Raw genomic sequence first — 18,583 nt, 5'->3', positions numbered from 1 at the left:
ATGCATAGTACATTAGCATAGCTTAAGATAAACATTTCCATAAGAAAAAGGCAATGAATGGTTAACTTCAAGTGAAACCAGGTGTCATTATGGCAACACAGAATTTTAAGAGAAACCTCCTTTTAAATTTGTATAGAGAAGGAAAAAAATAAAATATTGCTAGTTTGTTTCTTCCTGCCACTTAAGGGAGATAAAATGTCTGACACTTGCAGGCTATTTTCTCCGTTTGGAGACCCCTGGTCTTCCTGCCTGTTACCCTCTCAACCCCAAGTATCTACTGGGTTCCACAGGATTAGAACATTATTGAGGCATAAAATGAATGCTTGAACATGAGCATCAAATTTATGTAACAAAAAAAAAAAAAAGATTTTTGTCTAAAAAATGTAAAGTACAATTTCATTAGGAAAAAAAAGTCTGATAATAACCCACATATTAAATATATAGAAAAAATATAGAGAGAACACTTCTTCATGTATAAAGACAGAGGAAGGAACAGAAAACACTCAGAATAATATTCTTAAAGATGAATGAATATCCTTTAAAGATGAGTGAAAATGTACACTAGTAGGCATTGGTGAATTGCCAAGTATTAGTTCAAAGATGTGTTTTAATCTGAATGAAGTATTACTTTTAAACCCTTAAGACTGACAGTGTTTTTTAAAGATAAGATTAACATTGGTGGGTAAAGACAGCAGTGGAGATTCCGTATTCTGCTAGAGGGAGACTAAAATTAATACAACTACTTTGGGCAATTTTTTGTTGTACTATAAAGCTCAAGATGAACATACTCTAAATATAAAACTAGTCACTATATATTCAAACAGGTCTATTGCACAAGAAAACCTTGAAAACATATATGTTCATAGATTTTGAAAATGAGTTATTTTTAATGAACCCCAAAGTAATCAAGAGATAAGTATAAACAGTAGAATGAAAAAATAATATTTATACAAAGGAATTTTATATCATAGTGATTATGAATTATAGTTTTACTCCTCAACATGGACAAAATCCAAAGTGAAAAATCAAATATACACCATATAAATAAATTTTTAAAATAGAATATAACCTAGATAAAATGTGTTTCTTTATATATAATTTTATATACTATTACTCTGTGGTAAAAAATCTGCCTGCCAAGCAGGAGACATGGGCTTGATCTGTTGGTTGAGAAGATCCCTGAAGAAGGAAATGGCAATCCACTCTAGGATTTTTGCCTGGGAAATCCCCTGGACAGAGATGCTTGGTGGGCTACAGTCCTTGGGATAGCAAAGAATTGGACATTACTTAGACACTAAACAATAACAACAACAAAAATATGGGCAAGCTATGTTCCTTTAAAAAGGTAAATACAGTCCTTAATGTTCCATATACTATGAAGAGGATATTATATTATCATGCTTTTAAAAGATCTTTCTTTTGTTCTTTCATCTCATCCTGGCTATCAACCAGCCTATTTCATTTCATTCTAACACAAAGCTCACTTTATAAATCACTTTTCCCCTATATTGCCAGCTTCAGTACCCTGCTGTTCAGCTTTCACCTCTGGCCCTCCATTAGGAGGACTCACAGGCCATTGGTGCCCTGTATCTTGTTTGCATGCTATACTCTTGGCATGTCTTATACAACCATACTTGATTAAGTAATGTCATTCTTATAATTTACCTTACCATTTGTACTGAGGATTGTTAGAATGGCTTTTCCATAAGGTTTAGGATTTTCAAGTCACTTCCATGACAGTATATTCAGAGAAGACAAACTAAAATATAAGTTCACATACAATCTGCATTTTTTTTGTTTTTTTTTTTTAATTCTTTGTTTTGTTTGTTTTAATTGGAGGCTAATTACTTTATAATATTGTAGTGGTTTTTGCCATACATTGACATGAATCAGCCATGGGTGTACATGTATCCCCCATCCTGAACCCCCCTCCTACCTGCCTCCCTACCTCATCTCTCAGAGTTGGCCCAGTACACCGTATTTGAATGCCCTGTTTCATGCATCAAACTTGGACTGATGATCTATTTCAGATACGGTAATATACATGTTTCAATGCTATTCTCTCAAATAATCACATGCTTGCCTTCTCTCACAGAGTCGAAAAGTCTGCATATAGGGTCATCGTTACCATCTTTCTAAATTTCATATATATGCATTAATATACTATATGGGTGTTTTTGTTTCTGACTTACTTCACTTTATATAATTAGTTCCAGTTTCATCCACCTCATTAGAACTAACTCAAATATGTTCTTTTAATAGCTGAGTAATATTCCATTGTGTTTATGTACCACAACTTCCTTATCCCTTCGTCTGATGATGAACTTCTAGGTTGCTTCCACGTCCTGGCTATTATAAACAGTGCTGCAATGAACATTGGGGTACATGTGTCTCTTCAAATTCTGGTTCTTCGGTGTGTATGCCTAGCAGTGAGATTGCTAGGTCATATGGCAATTCTATTTCCAGTATTTTAAGGAATCTCCACACTGTTCTCCATAGTGGCTGTACTAGTTTGCATTCCACCAACAGTGTAAGAGGGTTCCATTTTCTCCACATCCTCTCGTGCATTTATTGTTTGTAGACATTTTGATAACAGCCATTCTGATTGGTGTGCGATGGTACCTCAAATTTTGATTTGCATTTCTCTGATAATGACTAATGTTGAGCATTTTTTCATGTATTTGTTAGCCATCTGTAGGTCTTTTTAGGAGAAATGTCTATTAGTTTTTTGGCCCATGTTTAGACTGGGTAGATTATTTTTCTGGCATTGAGCTGCATAAGCTGCTTGTATATTTTTTAGATTAATTCTTTGTCATTTACTTCATTTGCTGTTATTTTCTTGCACTCTAAAAGCTGTCTTTTCACCTTGCTTATAGTTTACTTCATTGTTCAAAAGCTTAACTAGGTCCCATTTGTTTATTTTTTCTTTTATTTCCAGTACTCTGGGAGATGGGTCATAGAGGATCCTGCTGTAATTTATGTCAGAGAGTGTTTTGTCTGTTTTCCTCTAGGAGTTTTGTAGTTTCTGGTCTTACATTTAGATCCTTAATCCATTTTGAGTTTACTTTTGTGTATGGTGTTAGAAAGTGTTCTAGTTTTATTCTTTTACAGGTGGTTGACCAGTTTTTCCAGCATCACTTGTTAAAGAGGTTGTCTTTTCTCCATTGTATATTCTTGCCTCCTTTGTCAAGATGAGGTGTCCATAAGTATGTGGATATATCTCTAGGCTTTCCATTTTGTTCCATTGATCTATATTTCTGTCCTTGTGCTAGTACCATACTGTCTTGATGACTGTAGCTTTGTAGTAGAGCCTGAAGTCAGGCAGGTTGAATTCTCCAGTTCCAATCTTCTTTCTCAAGATTGTGTTGCCTACTTGAGGTTTTTTGTATTTCCATATAAATTGTGAAATTATTGTTCTAGTTTTGTGAAGAATACCATTGGTAGCTTTACAGAGCTTGCATTGAATCTATAGATTGTTTTCTGTAGTATACTCGTTTTCATTATATTGATTCTTCAGATCTATCATCAGTGTTTTATAGTTTTATACATATATGTCTTTTATTTCTTAGGTAGATTTATTCCTAAGCATTATTTTTTTTTGCTTCATGGTGAATGGATTACTTCCTTAATTTCTCTTTTTTGTTTTCTCATTGTTTGTGTATAGGAATGAAAGGGATTTCTGTGCATTAATTTTATATCTTGCAACTTTACTGTATTCATTGATTAGCTCTAGTAATTTCCTGGCAGTGTCTTTAGGGTTTTCAGTGTAGAGGATCATGTCATCTGCAAGCAATAAAACATTTACTTATTTTCCAATCTGGATTCCTTTTATTTCTTTTCTTTTCTTATTTCTGTGTCTAAAACTTCCAAAACTATGCTGAATTGTAGTGGTGAGAATGTGTACCTTGTTTTGTTTCTGACTTTAGGGGAAATGCTTTTAATTTTTCATCATTGAGGATAATGTTAGCTGTGGGTTTGTCATATATGGCTTTTAGCATGTTGAGATATGGTCTTTCTATGCTTGTTTTCTGAAGGCTTTTTATCATAAATGATGTTGGATTTTGTCAAAGGTTTTCTCTGCATCTATTGAGATAATCATATAATTTTCTTAATATAAATTCATTTGTTTTAATTGGAGGCTAATTACATTACAATATTGTATTGGTTTTGCCATACATCAACATGAATCTCCCATGGGTTTACACGTGTTCCCCATCCTGAACCCCCCTCCCACCTCCCTCCCCATACCATCCTTCTGGGTCATCCCAGTGCACCAGCCCCAAGCATCCTGTAACATGCATCAAACATGGACTGGCAATTAGTTTCATATATGATATTATACAAGTTTCAATGCCATTCTCCCAAATCATCCCACCCTCGCCCTCTCCCACAGAGTCCAAAAGACTGTTCTAGACATCTCTGTCTCTTTTTCTGTCTCACATACAGGGTTATCATTATCATCTTTTTTAAATTCCATATATATGCATTAGTATACTGTATTGGTGTTTTTCTTTCTGGCTTACTTTCATCCACCTCATTAGAACTGATTCAAATGTATTCTTTATAATGGTTGAGTAATACTCCATTGTGTATATGTACCACAGCTTTCTTATCCATTCATCTGCTGATGGACATCTAGGTTGCTTCCATGTCCTGCTATTATAAACAGTGCTGCGATGAATATTGGGGTACACATGTCTCTTTCAGTTCTCGTTTCCTCAGTATGTATGCCCAGGATTGGGATTGCTGGGTCATAAGGGAGTTCTATTTCCAGGTGGTAAGGAATCTCCACACTGTTCTCCATAGTGGCAGTTCTAGTTTTCATTCCCACCAACAGTGTAAGAGGGTCTCCTTTTCTTCACACCTTCTCCAACATTGATTGCTTGTAGACTTTTGGATAGCTGCCATTCTGACTGGTGTGAAATGGTACCTCATTGTGGTTTTGATTTGCATTTCTCTGATAATGAGTGATGTTAAGCATCTTTTCATGTGTTTGCTAGCCATCTGTATGTCTTCTTTGGAGAAATGTCTGTTTAGTTCTTTGGCCCATTTTTTGACTGGGTCATTTATTTTTCTGGAATTGAGCTGCAGGAGTTGCTTGTATATTTTTGAGATTAGTTCTTTGTCCGTTGCTTCATTTGCTATTATTCTCTCCCATTCTGAAGGCTGTCTTTTCACTTATTTATAGTTTCCTTTGTTGTGCAGAAGCTTTTAAGTTTAATTAGGTCCCATTTGTTTATTTTTGCTTTTATTTCCAATATTCTGGGAGGTGGGTCATAGAGGATCCTGCTGTGATTTATGTCAGGGAGTATTTTGCTTATGTTCTCCTCTAGGAGTTTTAACAATTTCTGGTCTTACATTTAGATCTTTAATCCATTTTGAGTTTATTTTTGTATATGGTGTTAGAAAGTGTTCTAGTTTCATTCTTTTACAAGTGTTGACCAGTTTTCCCAACACCACTTGTTAAGGAGATTGTCTTTTCTCCATTGTATATTCTTGCCTCCTTTGTCAAAGATAAGGTGTTCATGGTGAAGGTGAAGTCGCTCAGTTATGTCTGACTCTTTGCAACCCCATGGACTGTAACCTACTAGGCTTCTCCGTCCCTGGGATTCTCCAGGCAAGAATACTGGAGTGGATTGCCATTTCCTTCTCCAAGGGATCTTCCCGACCCAGGGATTGAACCCGGGTCTCCCACATTGGAGGCAGATGCTTGGTGTGTGGATTTATCTCTGGGCTTTCTCTTTTGTTCCATTGATCTGTATTTCTGTCTTTGTGCCAGTACCATACTAGGCCTGTGGCCTTGTAGTAGAGCCTGAAGTCAGGCAGGTTGATTCCTCCAGTTCCATTCTTTTCTCAAGATTGCTTTGGCTATTTGAGTTTTTTTTTTTTTTTTTTTGTATTTCCATACAAATTGTAAAACTCTCACTGTTTGCCAATGACATGATCCTCTACATAGAAAACCCTAAAGACTCCACCAGGAAATTACTAGAACTTAATCAATGAATATAGTAAAGTTGCAGGATATAAAATCAACACACAGAAATCTCTTGCATTCCTATACACTAATAATGAGAAAATAGAAAGAGAAATTAAAGAGACAGTCCCATTCGCCATTGCAATGAAAAGAATAAAATACTTATGAATATATCTACCTAAAGAAACTAAAGACCTATATATAGAAAACTATAAAACACTGGTGAAAGAAATCAAAGAGGACACTAATAGATGGAGAAATATACCATGTTCATGGATCAGAAGAATCAATATAGTGAAAATGAGTATACTACCCAAAGCAATCTATATGTTCAATACAATCCCTATCAAGCTACCTATGGTATTTTTCACAGAGCTAGAACAAATAATTCCACAATTTGTATGAAGGTAATCATATGGTTTTATCTTTCAATTTGTTAATGTACTTTGGTTTGTTGGAAGATTTTTTATTGTAGTTTCAATATCCATGTTAGTGATGGATCTGTTAAGATTTTGTATTTCCTCTTGGTTCAGTATTGAAAGGTTATACTTTTCTAAGAATTCGTCCGTTTCTTCCAAGTTGTCCATTTTATTGTTATATAGTTGCTGATAGCAGTCTCTTATGATTCTTTGTATTTCTGTGTTGTCTGTTGTGATTTCTCCATTTTCATTTCCAATTTTGTTGATTTTATTCTTCTCCCTTTTTTTCTTGATGAGTCTGGCTAACTGTTTGTCTATTTGATTTATCTTCTCAAATAACCAGTTTTTAGTTTTGTTGATATTTGCTATAGATTCCTTTGTTTCTTTTTCATTTGTTTATGCCCTAATTTTTATTATTTATTTCCTTCTACTAACTCTAGGGTTCTTAATTTCTTCTTTTTCTAGTTGCTTTAGGTGTAAAGTTTAGTGATTTATTTTATTTTTCTCTTAATTCTTGAGATAAGCTTGTATTGCTATGAACCTCCCCCTTAGCACTGCTTTTCCTGAATTCCATAGGTTTTGGATTGTCATGTTCTCATTTTCATCTGTTTCTATGCATATTTTGATGTCTTTTTTTTTCTCTAATTATTGATTATTCAGAAGTGTGTTTGTCCATATGTTGATATTTGTAATAGATTTTTTTTCCTTTAGTTGAAATCTAATTTTACCACATTGTGATCAGAAAAGATGCTTGAAATGATTTCAATTTTTCTTTCTTTCTTCTTTTTTTTTTTTTTTAATTTACCAAGGCTAGATTTATGGTCCAAGATGTAATTTTTGAAATTCAAGTTAATTTAAACCTGTCCATGGCTATTCACTTGGGAAATGCCTTGGCATTTCCCACAGTGACAAAATTGTTTAATTAGAATGGAATATATTTGACATGCTAAGACCGAAATATTGACATGTGGCCCTCTGTAGAAGACTTTTCCTTGTCCTAGAATTATCACTGTTTTCATAAACTGATCTGTTATTAAAGTTATTCAGAATTATCAAATTCTGGTACAGTTATTGGTGCATTAAACTAAATAAAAAAACTGATCCTTATAAAGGAGTCTTCAAAATGCAATATTTATGATACAATAGTGAATACTAATCAGGATGTAATCTTTGTTGGGCTTAATTTTAAGAAGTAAATGTAATTTTATAGGTTGAAATACCTAATTGATTAAAAATGTAATGATAGTAGCTTATTCTTAGACTTTTTGAATTTTTTTTTGAATTTTTTAAATGAAGTTTTTTTTTTTTTTTTTAAAGAAGTTGAGTGATAATTTCAATGAAGGAGAAAATAAGTTGCAAAATTTTAATTGTTGGAAAAGTTAAGTGATATTTATTAGTAGTAGAGGCATAAAAAGATCAAAACACTTTCTCCAAAATAATATTTATATTTTTGAAAGTTTTATTTAATTTAACATGTATGTAGAAAAGTACATGAATCAATAAAGGTGAATGAATTTTTTTGAATTGAATGCACAGATGTAACTAACAACCAGATTAAAAACAAGATACAGAATCCTACCTTCACTCCAGAATCTCCTCTTCCGTGTCCTTCCAGTCACAAAGCAAGTCATACAGCATGTAATTATTCTTCATACTTCTAAGAGTTTACAAAAATATGATACATTTTTTAAAAAACATAAATTATTCCAAATATTCTTCTAAAATATTGGTGCTCCTAGGGAATAACTTACTTTAACTTTTGTCTGTGTCACCATACAGAAATTAGAAGATGAAATATTCAGAGGATGAATAATCATACATTGTTTTAATAAGAGATCACATATTCCCAGACCTCTGAGTTGTTAAATTATAATAACAAAAAGCAACTTGGTACAATCAAATAAAGTTGCTACTATTTAATTTTAACCATGAGTTTTTCTTCACATTGGCTTTATGCTTCAGTTCAGTTCAGTGGCTCAGTCGTGTCCGACTCTTTGCAACCCCATTAATCGCAGCACTCCAGGCCTCCCTGTCCATCACCAACACCCGGAGTTCACTCAGACTCACATCCATCGAGTCAGTGATGCCATCCAGCCATCTCATCCTCTGTCATCCCCTTCTCCTCCTGCCCTCAATTCCTCCCAGTATTAAAGTCTTTTCCAATGAGTCAACTCTTCGCATGAGGTGGCCAAAGTACTGGAGTTTCAGCTTTAGCATCGTTCCTTCCAAAGAAATCCCAGGGCTGATCTCCTTTAGGATGGACTGGTTGGATCTCCTTGCAGTCCAAGGGACTCTCAAGAGTCTTCTCCAACACCACAGTTCAAAAGCATCAATTTGTCAGCACTCAGCCTTCTTCACAGTCCAACTCTCACGTCCATACATGCGACCTGCGCACTAAGCACGGCCAAGAGGAGTTACCCCACGTCCGAGGTCAGGGGCAGCGGCCTAGAGTGCCAGGCTGTGATGGCGCAGAAACAGCTGAGAGGAGCTACCCCGCATCAGAGGTCATGGGTGACGATTGAGAGGAGCTACCTCGCGTCTGAGGGCAGGGACTGCGGCTGAAAGGAGTTACCCTGTGTCCGAGATCAGGGGCAGCGCCCAAGGCCAGCGTCATCGACTGAGAGGAGCAACCCCACGTCCAAGGAGTGTTGGCTTTGTGCTTATCACTCCTCAATTCTTACTGTCTGTGGAGTAATAAATACTCCTAACACTTGTGTGATGATCCTTATTGAGAAATTGCTGTTTCTTTTCACTGACATCAGCTTCATATTACTACTCATACATGTCTCTGACATATATCTGTCTTGGAGATACTGCTGGTTTCAGATATTTCAGTTCCAGATCACTGTGATAAAATCAATATTGCAAAATATGAATCAAATTTTTTGCTTCCACGTGAATATTAATTTATGTTTACTTTATACTATAGTCTATATAGAGAGCCCCTTGGACTACAAGCAGATCCAACCAGTCAATCCTAAAGGAAATCAATCCTAAATATTCATTGGAAGGACTGATAGTGAAGCTGAAGCTCCAATACCTTGGCCACCTGATGCAAAGACATGACTCACTGGAAAAGATCCTGATGCTGGGAAAGATTGAAGGCAGGAAGAGAACGGGGTGACAGACTATGAGACGGTTGGATGGCATCACTGAATTGATGGACATGAGTTGAGCAAGCTCCAGGAGTTGGTGATGAACAGGGAAGCCTGGCGTGCTGCATTCCATGGGGCTGCAAAGAGTCAGACATGACTGAGTGACTGAACTGATACTGAACTGATAGTCTATTAAGTGTGTGATACCATTATGTCTAAAACAAACATACCTTAAAAAGTTCTTTATTGCTAAAAAATGCTAACTATCATCTGAACCTTCAACAAGCTGCAATCATTTGCTAGCTGAAGGTCCTGCCCTTTGTTGACTACTGATTGATTAGGATGGGGGTTACTGAAGGTTTGAGTGACTGCAGCAATTACTTAAAATCAGACAACAGTGAAGTTTGGTGCATTGATTGATTCTTCCTTTCACTTGAACACTTACAGGCAGGATTATTAATTGACCCAATTTCAGCACAGTTGTATCTCAGGGATTAGGGAGGCCTGAGGAGAGGGAAGGAGGTAGGAAAACAGCCAGCTGGTAGAGCAGTCAGAACATACAATGTTTATCCATTTATGTTCACCATCTTATGTGGGCATGATTCGTGGCACCCCAAAACAATTACAATAGTAACATCAAAGATCTCTGATCATAGATCACCATAAAAATATTATAATAATAAAAAGTTTGAAATATTGTGAGGATCACCAAAATGTGCCAGGGAGATAAGAGCTGAGCAAATGTTTTTGGATAAATGGTGCTGCTGGACTTGCTCAATGCAGAGCTGCCATAAATCTGCAATGTGTAAAAAGCAGAACATCTGCAAAGAGCAACAAAGAACAAGTTGCAATGTTTCACAGGTAAGTAAATGTTCACTCCAACCATCAGCCTAACATATAATCAATTTCCATCATGCATATGCAATGATCTTTGTTTTTCCACAAAAGACAGAAATAAAAACTAATTTCACTTGCTTTTAAATATATTACTAAAGTTTTTACACTTACTCTTAAAAGTCAAATTTCTACTTTTTAACTCTCCTTACTGTATGCCTTAATGAATTGGTATGATTGCAATCACATACATTCTGACAACCTTACACTGACCTAAAGATCAGCACTCATCTCATTCAGAGGACCCAGTACTACTTCTAAAACTAATTAAAAGTAGAGACTCAACCTTGAATATTTGCATATTATCCCTAAACTATATCAACCCTGTGTTTTTGGCTGGATTCGTTTAACACTGTTAAAAAAAAAAAAGCAAATAAACAAGCTCTCAGTGAGTGGTAAGTAGAATAATTACTTAAGTTGTATTTATGTACGTAAAGAAAAATAAAAATAAGAAAAAATGTTTCTAAATAATTCATCATTAAAAAAATGAATCCATTTAGGTCTACATAGTTATGCAAATATGTCCTAGGAATTTTAAGAAATACTTGATGTAAAGTATTTCAATACCTGCTTACATCTTGGTATACATTGAACCTCACCATGCACATTACCTCAGGTATCCCAGCAGAGTGAAAACTCCACTGTAGACAAAATAGAGCACTGCACACTGAGGTTTATACATATGATAAGCAGAGGCAGAGTAATCCAATCTTTGTCTTAATGAAAGCACTGAGTGAATTTATATTAATCCTATAGTCACATGATCCAGAGACTCTCACTCATAAAAACAAGTACACTGGTGTGGGGAGTAGTAGTATGAATTCCAGGGCACAATTTATATAAGAACATTTATTTATGCAATAGGCAAAGTAAACTTCGACAAAATCACCTTGTATGATTCAAATAATATAATTTACAAATTCAGTTCAGTTCAGTTCAGTCACTCAGTCATGTCCGACTCTTTTGAGTCTCAAATGGGAAGGTTTTTATTTTACTTTTTATTTTTAATTGAAGTATAGTTAATTTACAATGTTATGTTAGTTTTGGGTGTACAGCAAAGTGATTCAGATTCCTTTCCATTATAGGTCATTGCAAGACATTGAGTATAGTTCCCTGTGCTATACAGTAGGTTCTTGCTGTTTATTTTATACATAGTAGTGTTTATATGGTACCCCATATTCCTAAATTTTCCTCTTTCCTTCCACCTCTCCCATTTCAACTTTGGTAATTATAAGTTTGTTTTCTATGTCTGTTAGTCTATTTATGCTTTGTAAATAAATTTATTTGTGCCATTTTTTTTTTAGTTTCACATAGATTGTGAAATCACACCATGGTAGTTGTCTTCATCTCTCTTACTTCATTTAGTATGTTAATCTCTAGGACCATCCATGTTTCTATAAATGACATCATTTCATTTTCAGTGGCTGAGTAATATTCCATTGCATATATTTACCATAACTTTTTTATCCTTTCATTTGTCAGTGAACATTTAGGTTAATTCCATGCCTTGGCTAATGTAAATAATGCTGCTATGGACATTGGGGCTCAAGTATTAATATATTTTCTAATAAGAGTGTTTATCTTTTCTGGATATATGCCCAGGAAGAGATTACTTTATCATATGGTAAGTCTATGTTTATTTCATTTTTAGAAACCTCCATATAATTCTCCATAGTACCTGCATCAATTTATATTCCTACCAACTGTGAAAGAGGGTTCCCTTTCCTTCATGCTCTCTCCAGCATTTATTATTTGTAGACTTTTTGATGATCATCATTCTGAATGACTGAGGTGATATCTCATTGCAGTTTTTATCTGATTTTCTCTAATAACAATGAAGAAAATCTTTTCATGTGCCTCTTGTACATCTGTATGTCTCCTTTGGAGAAATGTCTATTTAGGTTTTCTGCCTACTTATTTATTTATTCCTATATTAAAGTCTATGAGCAATTTGTATATTTTGGAAATTACCCTTGTTGCTAACATTATCTGAAAATATTTTCTTCCATTCTGTAGATTGCTTTTCATTTTGTTCATAGTCTCCTTTGGCAAAAGATTTTAAGCTTAATTAGATTGCATCAAATGAGAAAAGTTTAAGGGTATTATTATTATTTCAGCATTACTGAAATGATTGTACCAAAGTGAGCTAGATTTTATAGTTATTAAAATATTTCCTTAAACTTTGCAGAATTCTGACCTCTCCTTTGAAATATATTCTGGGTAATTTGTAAACATATCAAAGCAATCAATATATAAAATTCCAACTATTCATGGATTAGATATTTAAAAACTCAATATTTTCAGTTATTTTTTAGCAGCTATAATTAAACTGTTCAGTTCAGTTCAGTCACACAGTTGTGTCCGACTCTTCACGACCCCATGAATCGCAGCATGCAAGGCCTCCCCGTCCATCACCAACTCCCGGAGATCACTCAAACTCACGTCCATCGAGTCAGTGATGCCATCCAGCCATCTCATCCTCTGTCGTCCCCTTCTCCTCCTGCCCCTAATCCCTCCCAGCATCAGAGTCTTTTCCAATGAGTCAACTCTTTGCATGAGGTCGTCAAAGTACTGGAGTTTCAGCTTCAGCATCGTTCCTTCCAAAGAAATCCCAGGGCTGATCTTCAGAATGGATTAGTTGGATCTCCTTGCAGTCTAAGGGACTCTCAAGAGTCTTCTCCAACACCACAGTTCAAAAGCGTCGATTCTTCAGCGCTCAGCCTTCTTCACAGTCCAACTCTCACATCCATACATGACTACTGGAAAAACCATAGCCGTGCCTAGATGGACGTTAGTTGGCGAAGTAATGTCTCTGCTTTTGAATATGCTTTCTAGGTTGGTCATAACTTTTCTTCCAAGGAGTAAATGTCTCTTGATTTCATGGCTGCAATCACCACCTGCAGTGATTTTGGAGCCCAGAAATATAAAGTCTGACAGTTTCCACTATTTCCCCATCTATTTCCCATGAATTGATGGGACCAGATGCCATGATCTTAGTTTTTTGAATGTTGACCTTTAAGCAAACTTTTTCACTCTCCTCTTTCACTTTCATCAAGAGGCTCTTTAGATATTGTTCACTTTCTGCCATAAGGGTGGTGTCATTTGCATATCTGAGGTTATTGATATTTCTCCCAGCAATCTTGATTCCAGCTTGTGCTTTTTTCAGCCCAGCATTTCTCATGATGTGAACTGAAGTTGCTCAGTCGTGTCCGACTTTTGCGACCCCATGGACTGTAGCCTATAGACTCCCCTGTTCATGGGATTTTCCATGCAAGAGTACTGGAGTGGGGTGCCATTTCCTTCTCCAGGGGAACGTCCCAACTCAGGGATCGAACCTGGGTCTCCTGCATTGCAGGCAGACAGTTTACCCTAATAAGCAGGGTGACAATATACAGCCTTGACAGTCCTTTTCCTATATGGAGCCAGTGTGTTTTTCCATGTCTTTGTTCTAACTGTTGCTTCCTGACTTGCATATAGGTTTCTCAAGAGGGAGGTCAGGTGGTCTGTTATTCCCATCTCTCTCAGAATTTTCCACAGTTTATTGTGATCCACAAAGTCAAAGGCTTTGACATAGTCAATAAAGCAGAAATAGATGTTTTTCTGGAACTCTCTTGCTTTTTCCATGATCCAGCAGACATTGGCAATTTGATCTCTGGTTCCTCTGCCTTTTGTAAAACAAGCTTGATCATCTAGAATTTCATGGCTCAGGTACTGCTGAAGCCTGGCGTGGATAATTTTGAGCATTGCTTTACTGGCGTGTGAGATGAGTACCATTGTGTGGTAGTTTGAGGATTCCTTGGCATTGCCTTTCTTTGGGATTGAAATGAAAACTGACCTTTTCCAGTCCTGTGGCCACTGCTGAGTTTTCCAAATTTGCTGGTATATTGAGTGCAGCACTTTCAGAGCATCATCTTTCAGGATTTAAAATAGCTCAACTGGAATTCCATCACCTCTACTAGCTTTGTTCATAGTGAAGCTTTCTAAGGTCCACCTGACTTCACCATTCCAGGATGTCTGGCTCTAGATGAGTGATCACACTATCGTGATTATCTGGGTCGTGAAGATCTTTTTTGTACAGTTCTTCTGTGTATTCTTGTCACCTCTTCTTAATATCTTCTGCTTCTGTTGGGTCCATACCATTTCTGTCCTTTATCGAGCCCATCTTTGCATGAAACGTTCCCTTGGTATCTCTAATTTTCTAGAAGAGATCTCTGGTCTTTCCCGTTCTGTTGTTTTCCTCTATGTCTTTGCATTGATCGCTAAGGAAGGCTTTCTTATCTCTTCTTGCCATTCTTTGGAACTCTACATTCAGATGCTTATATCTTTCCTTTACTCCTTTGCTTTTCATTTCTCTTCTTTTCACAGCTGTGCCAAGGAGAGAAAGAGATGAGCGTGACCTGTAAAATGTGAATCTTTGATAGATTTATCTGAAATCAACTTTGACTTTTGAAATGTACATTAGAACATGTCTACTTATCTCAGCTATAGCCAGCAGCTGAATGTCACCTCACTTGATCACACCAAACCAGATTAATCAGAGACGATGTATTCCCATGTAAAGATTCCTAATTTATCAAAATTCCTCTAAGCAGAAATTCTTTTGCCCCACAGTTTGCTGCAGGTATTATATAATATGTTATTCAGTCGCTGAATTGTGTCTGACTCATTGCCATCCGTTAGATTGCAGCACACCTGGTTTCCTTGTCCCTTCCCTTCATGAATTGCTGCCTTGTCATGGAAAAGAGGCTTGTGTAACTCAATGAAGCTATGAATGATGCCATGCAGGGCACCCAAGACAGATGGCTCATAGTGGAGAGTTCTGACAAAATGTGATCCATTGAAAGAAGGAGTGGCAAACTACCCTGGTATTCTTGTTGTGAGAACCCCATGAACTGTATAAAAAGTCAAAAACATAATATCCCAACCTATGAAACAAGCAGCACAAACATCTGAAATTGCAGCAAGCTCTGAATATACTAACACAATTTAAATAAACAAATCGGCTTGTTTTGGGGAAGAAAAATTTTAATAATGAATGAATCTTATTGACTTTAGGCAAATAAAAATCTCAGTGTATTTTTATACATTGCTGCCTACACATGACCATGGCTAACATACAAAAAATTATTTTCACTTTTTAAGATGAAAACGCTTGGAAATATGTAAAAAATAATTGACAAATAAAAATTATTTTGAAGATAAGATGGTGAAATAAATATCAGGTTAATTTGTTTAATTTTCCTATTTTAGGAATAATTTCTCATATTGCGATGTCTGAGTGTGTGTCTATTATATACAATATTTGGCTTTGTACCCTTCTTTAGACTTTTCCATTAATACACTACTTTTAGAGAAATTTTATGTTTATTAAAAAAAAAAAGAATAGAGAGTACACATTTCCAAAATAATCCCTCGATCTCACACACACAGTTTATCTTATTAATATTTTGTATTAGTGTAGTATGTCTGCTATAATTGGTGAGCTGATATTTATACAGTATTATTAACTAAAGCCCATAGTTTACATTAGTGTTCATTCTGTGTTTTATATTCTACTGATTATAACTGAAGTGACTACAACGATACATATTCATCCTTACAATATTATGTAGAATAGTTTCACTATCCTTAAAATATCCTGTTCTCTGCCAATTAATCTATACATCCTTTTCCCCAAGCTCTTGGAAACTGCTGCCTTCTTTTTTTTTTTCTTTCACTGTCTTGATAGTTTTGTCTTTTCAACATTCCACATAGCTGAATCAGATAGCATATAGCCTTTACAGATTGGCTTTTTTCATTTAGCAAACTGCATTTTATTTCCCTTTCTGTCTTTTTGTGGCTTGATAGATGGTTCACTTCTTTTTAGTTGAATAATATTTTATTACATCAAAGAAAGAAATGGCAACCCACTCCAGTATTCTTGCCTGGAGAACTTCATGGACAATGGAGTCTGGCAGGCTACAATCCATGGGATCACAAAGAGTCTGACATGACTGAGCAACTAACACTTGCCTATTTTATTATATGAATGCACCACAATTTATCCACTCAGCAATAAGGGACATTTTGGTGGCTTCCAAATTTTGGCAATTAGGAATGAAACTGCTACAAACACTTGTGTGCAGGTGTTTATGCAGGCATTTGCTTTCAACTTATTAGAGTAGATACCAGAAGCAAAACTGCTGGATCATATAGGTTTCAGTTCAGTTCAGTTCAGTCACTGAGTTGTGACCGACTCTTTGTGACCCCGTGAATTGCAGCACACCAGGCCTCCCTGTCCATCACTAACTCCTTGAGTTCACTCAAACTCACATCCATCGAGTTGGTGATGCCATCCAGCCATCTCATCCTCTGTCGTCCCCTTCTCCTCCTGCCTCCAATCCCTCCCAGCATCAGAGTCTTTTCCAAAGAGTCAACTCTTCGCATGAGGTGGCCAAAGTACTGGAGTTTCAGCTTTAGCATCGTTCCTTCCAAAGAAATCCCAGGGCTGATCTCCTTTAGGATGGACTGGTTGGATCTCCTTGCAGTCCAAGGGACTCTCAAGAGTCTTCTCCATGTCCTGCCTTTATAAATAGTACTGCAATGAACATTGGGTACACGTGTCTGTTTGAATTCTGGTTTCCTAGGTGTGTATGCCCAGCAGTGGGATTGCTGGGAGGGAGAAGGGAGGAGGGTTCAGGATGGGGAACACATGTATACCTGTGATGGATTCATGTTGATGTATGGCAAAACCAATACAATATTGTAAAGTAATTAACTTCCAATTAAAATAAATAAATTTATATTTTAAAAAAATTCAAAAAGAGTCTTCTCCAACAATAGGTTTAGTTTTGTAATATTATGTCTATCACTGACCCTGTTTTTGATGCCAGTTGTCTTGTTGTTCACACTGTTGGCACTGTTCACTGAACCTGGTATAGGCAAGGCATGAGCTAATAGTCTGGAGGAAGATGCAAGGAGCTGCAGGGCATGCAAACGCATTTATTCTCTCTTGACTGGTGCAACAGCTATAGCAGTAGACACGCTATATTCTCTCCTCTCGAGGCTGACCCAACAGACACAGTTGTGGCACAGCAAATAATGCTGCTACTTTTTAGGTGGGGCTTATATATCTCTACAGCATAAAGTAGCTCATGACCAAACAAGTACCTCATGATGCACGTGTGCAGTGCTATAAATGATCTCAGCAGTTACATGGTCATTATTTCAAAAAATGGAGCAAGAGGGAGAGGCTGTGGAGAGAGAGAGAGTGACCATGCCATCTTGGCTAATTTGTTCTCTCCCCACACCCCACCACCTCAGGGTGTCTCACCTCACAGAAGATGTGCAGGCCATCTTCTGAGACATTTCCTTGGTGAGTAACAGTGACCCTTGGATTTACATCTTGCAACAGCAGTAGCTACAACAAAAAGCAGTTACATCCCTAATACATAGCAAAACCCAACGTTGGGTGTCACCTGGAACTCATGCTGCTATCCTCACCCTCATGGGGCTAGAAAAGCCACCCACTGCATGTGGAGTGTCTTTTTCTTCCATGGCCAAGTCTAGTCCACCATCTGTCCTTGTGAAATTGCAGGAAAGCCTCCGCAGGGGCAACTCCACCCCTGTGGGGCTTTTATTAAAGACCCACAAAACCTCACAGAGGTGCCAAGGCCACCCATTCAAGGAGGGGATTTTTTTGCAGCATTCACAGCCCACCCACATGATTACACTTTTTGAAGACTGAGGGCACAGTTTGTACAGTAAACTCATCAAATGGCTCACCCTTTACAGTACAATGTTCTACATAGGACACAGCCTTTTCAGTACACTCAACACAAATCAGCCCACATTTGCATCTGCCTAACCTGGATGGAACCCCGCCAACTCGGGACCCCTTCAGGGTCTTCACACTTTCCAGCTGGCATTTCACATGCTGTCCCTCTGCTTCTCTCAGTAAGGACCCAAAAACTCCCAGAGAAACTGGGTCTACCCCTGTGTCCCAGAGTTGCAAAAGTCATTCTGCCCTTGCTTTTGCTGAAATTGGTCACATTGGGGGCCCCCTGAGGATGTCCCTCCTGGGCCATAGGCTGCTCATGCTTCACTTTCTGGTGCACCACAGGCCTCACTGAGAAGTGGAGACACACAGTCTCATAATGTTCAACATCCCCATCACTGTCAGAGAGGCTGAGTTCTTCAGGGCCACAGGATTCTTGTCAACA

The 18,583-nt window shown here is 36.9% G+C and overlaps 1 pseudogene; it reads right to left on the bottom strand.

Moving 5' to 3' along the window:
* LOC138088721 (actin-related protein 2/3 complex subunit 2 pseudogene) overlaps window positions 1-18,382 on the bottom strand; it is a 61,401-nt pseudogene extending 43,019 nt beyond the window's left edge.
* Between the last annotated feature and the right edge of the window lie 201 nt (window positions 18,383-18,583).

The sequence above is a fragment of the Capricornis sumatraensis genome, chromosome 11 (assembly GCF_032405125.1).
Source record: "Capricornis sumatraensis isolate serow.1 chromosome 11, serow.2, whole genome shotgun sequence".
In the NCBI taxonomy this organism is placed as follows: domain Eukaryota; kingdom Metazoa; phylum Chordata; class Mammalia; order Artiodactyla; family Bovidae; genus Capricornis; species Capricornis sumatraensis.
The sequence above is the reverse complement of the archived record's forward strand: the minus strand, read 5'-3'. Positions and strand labels throughout refer to the sequence as shown.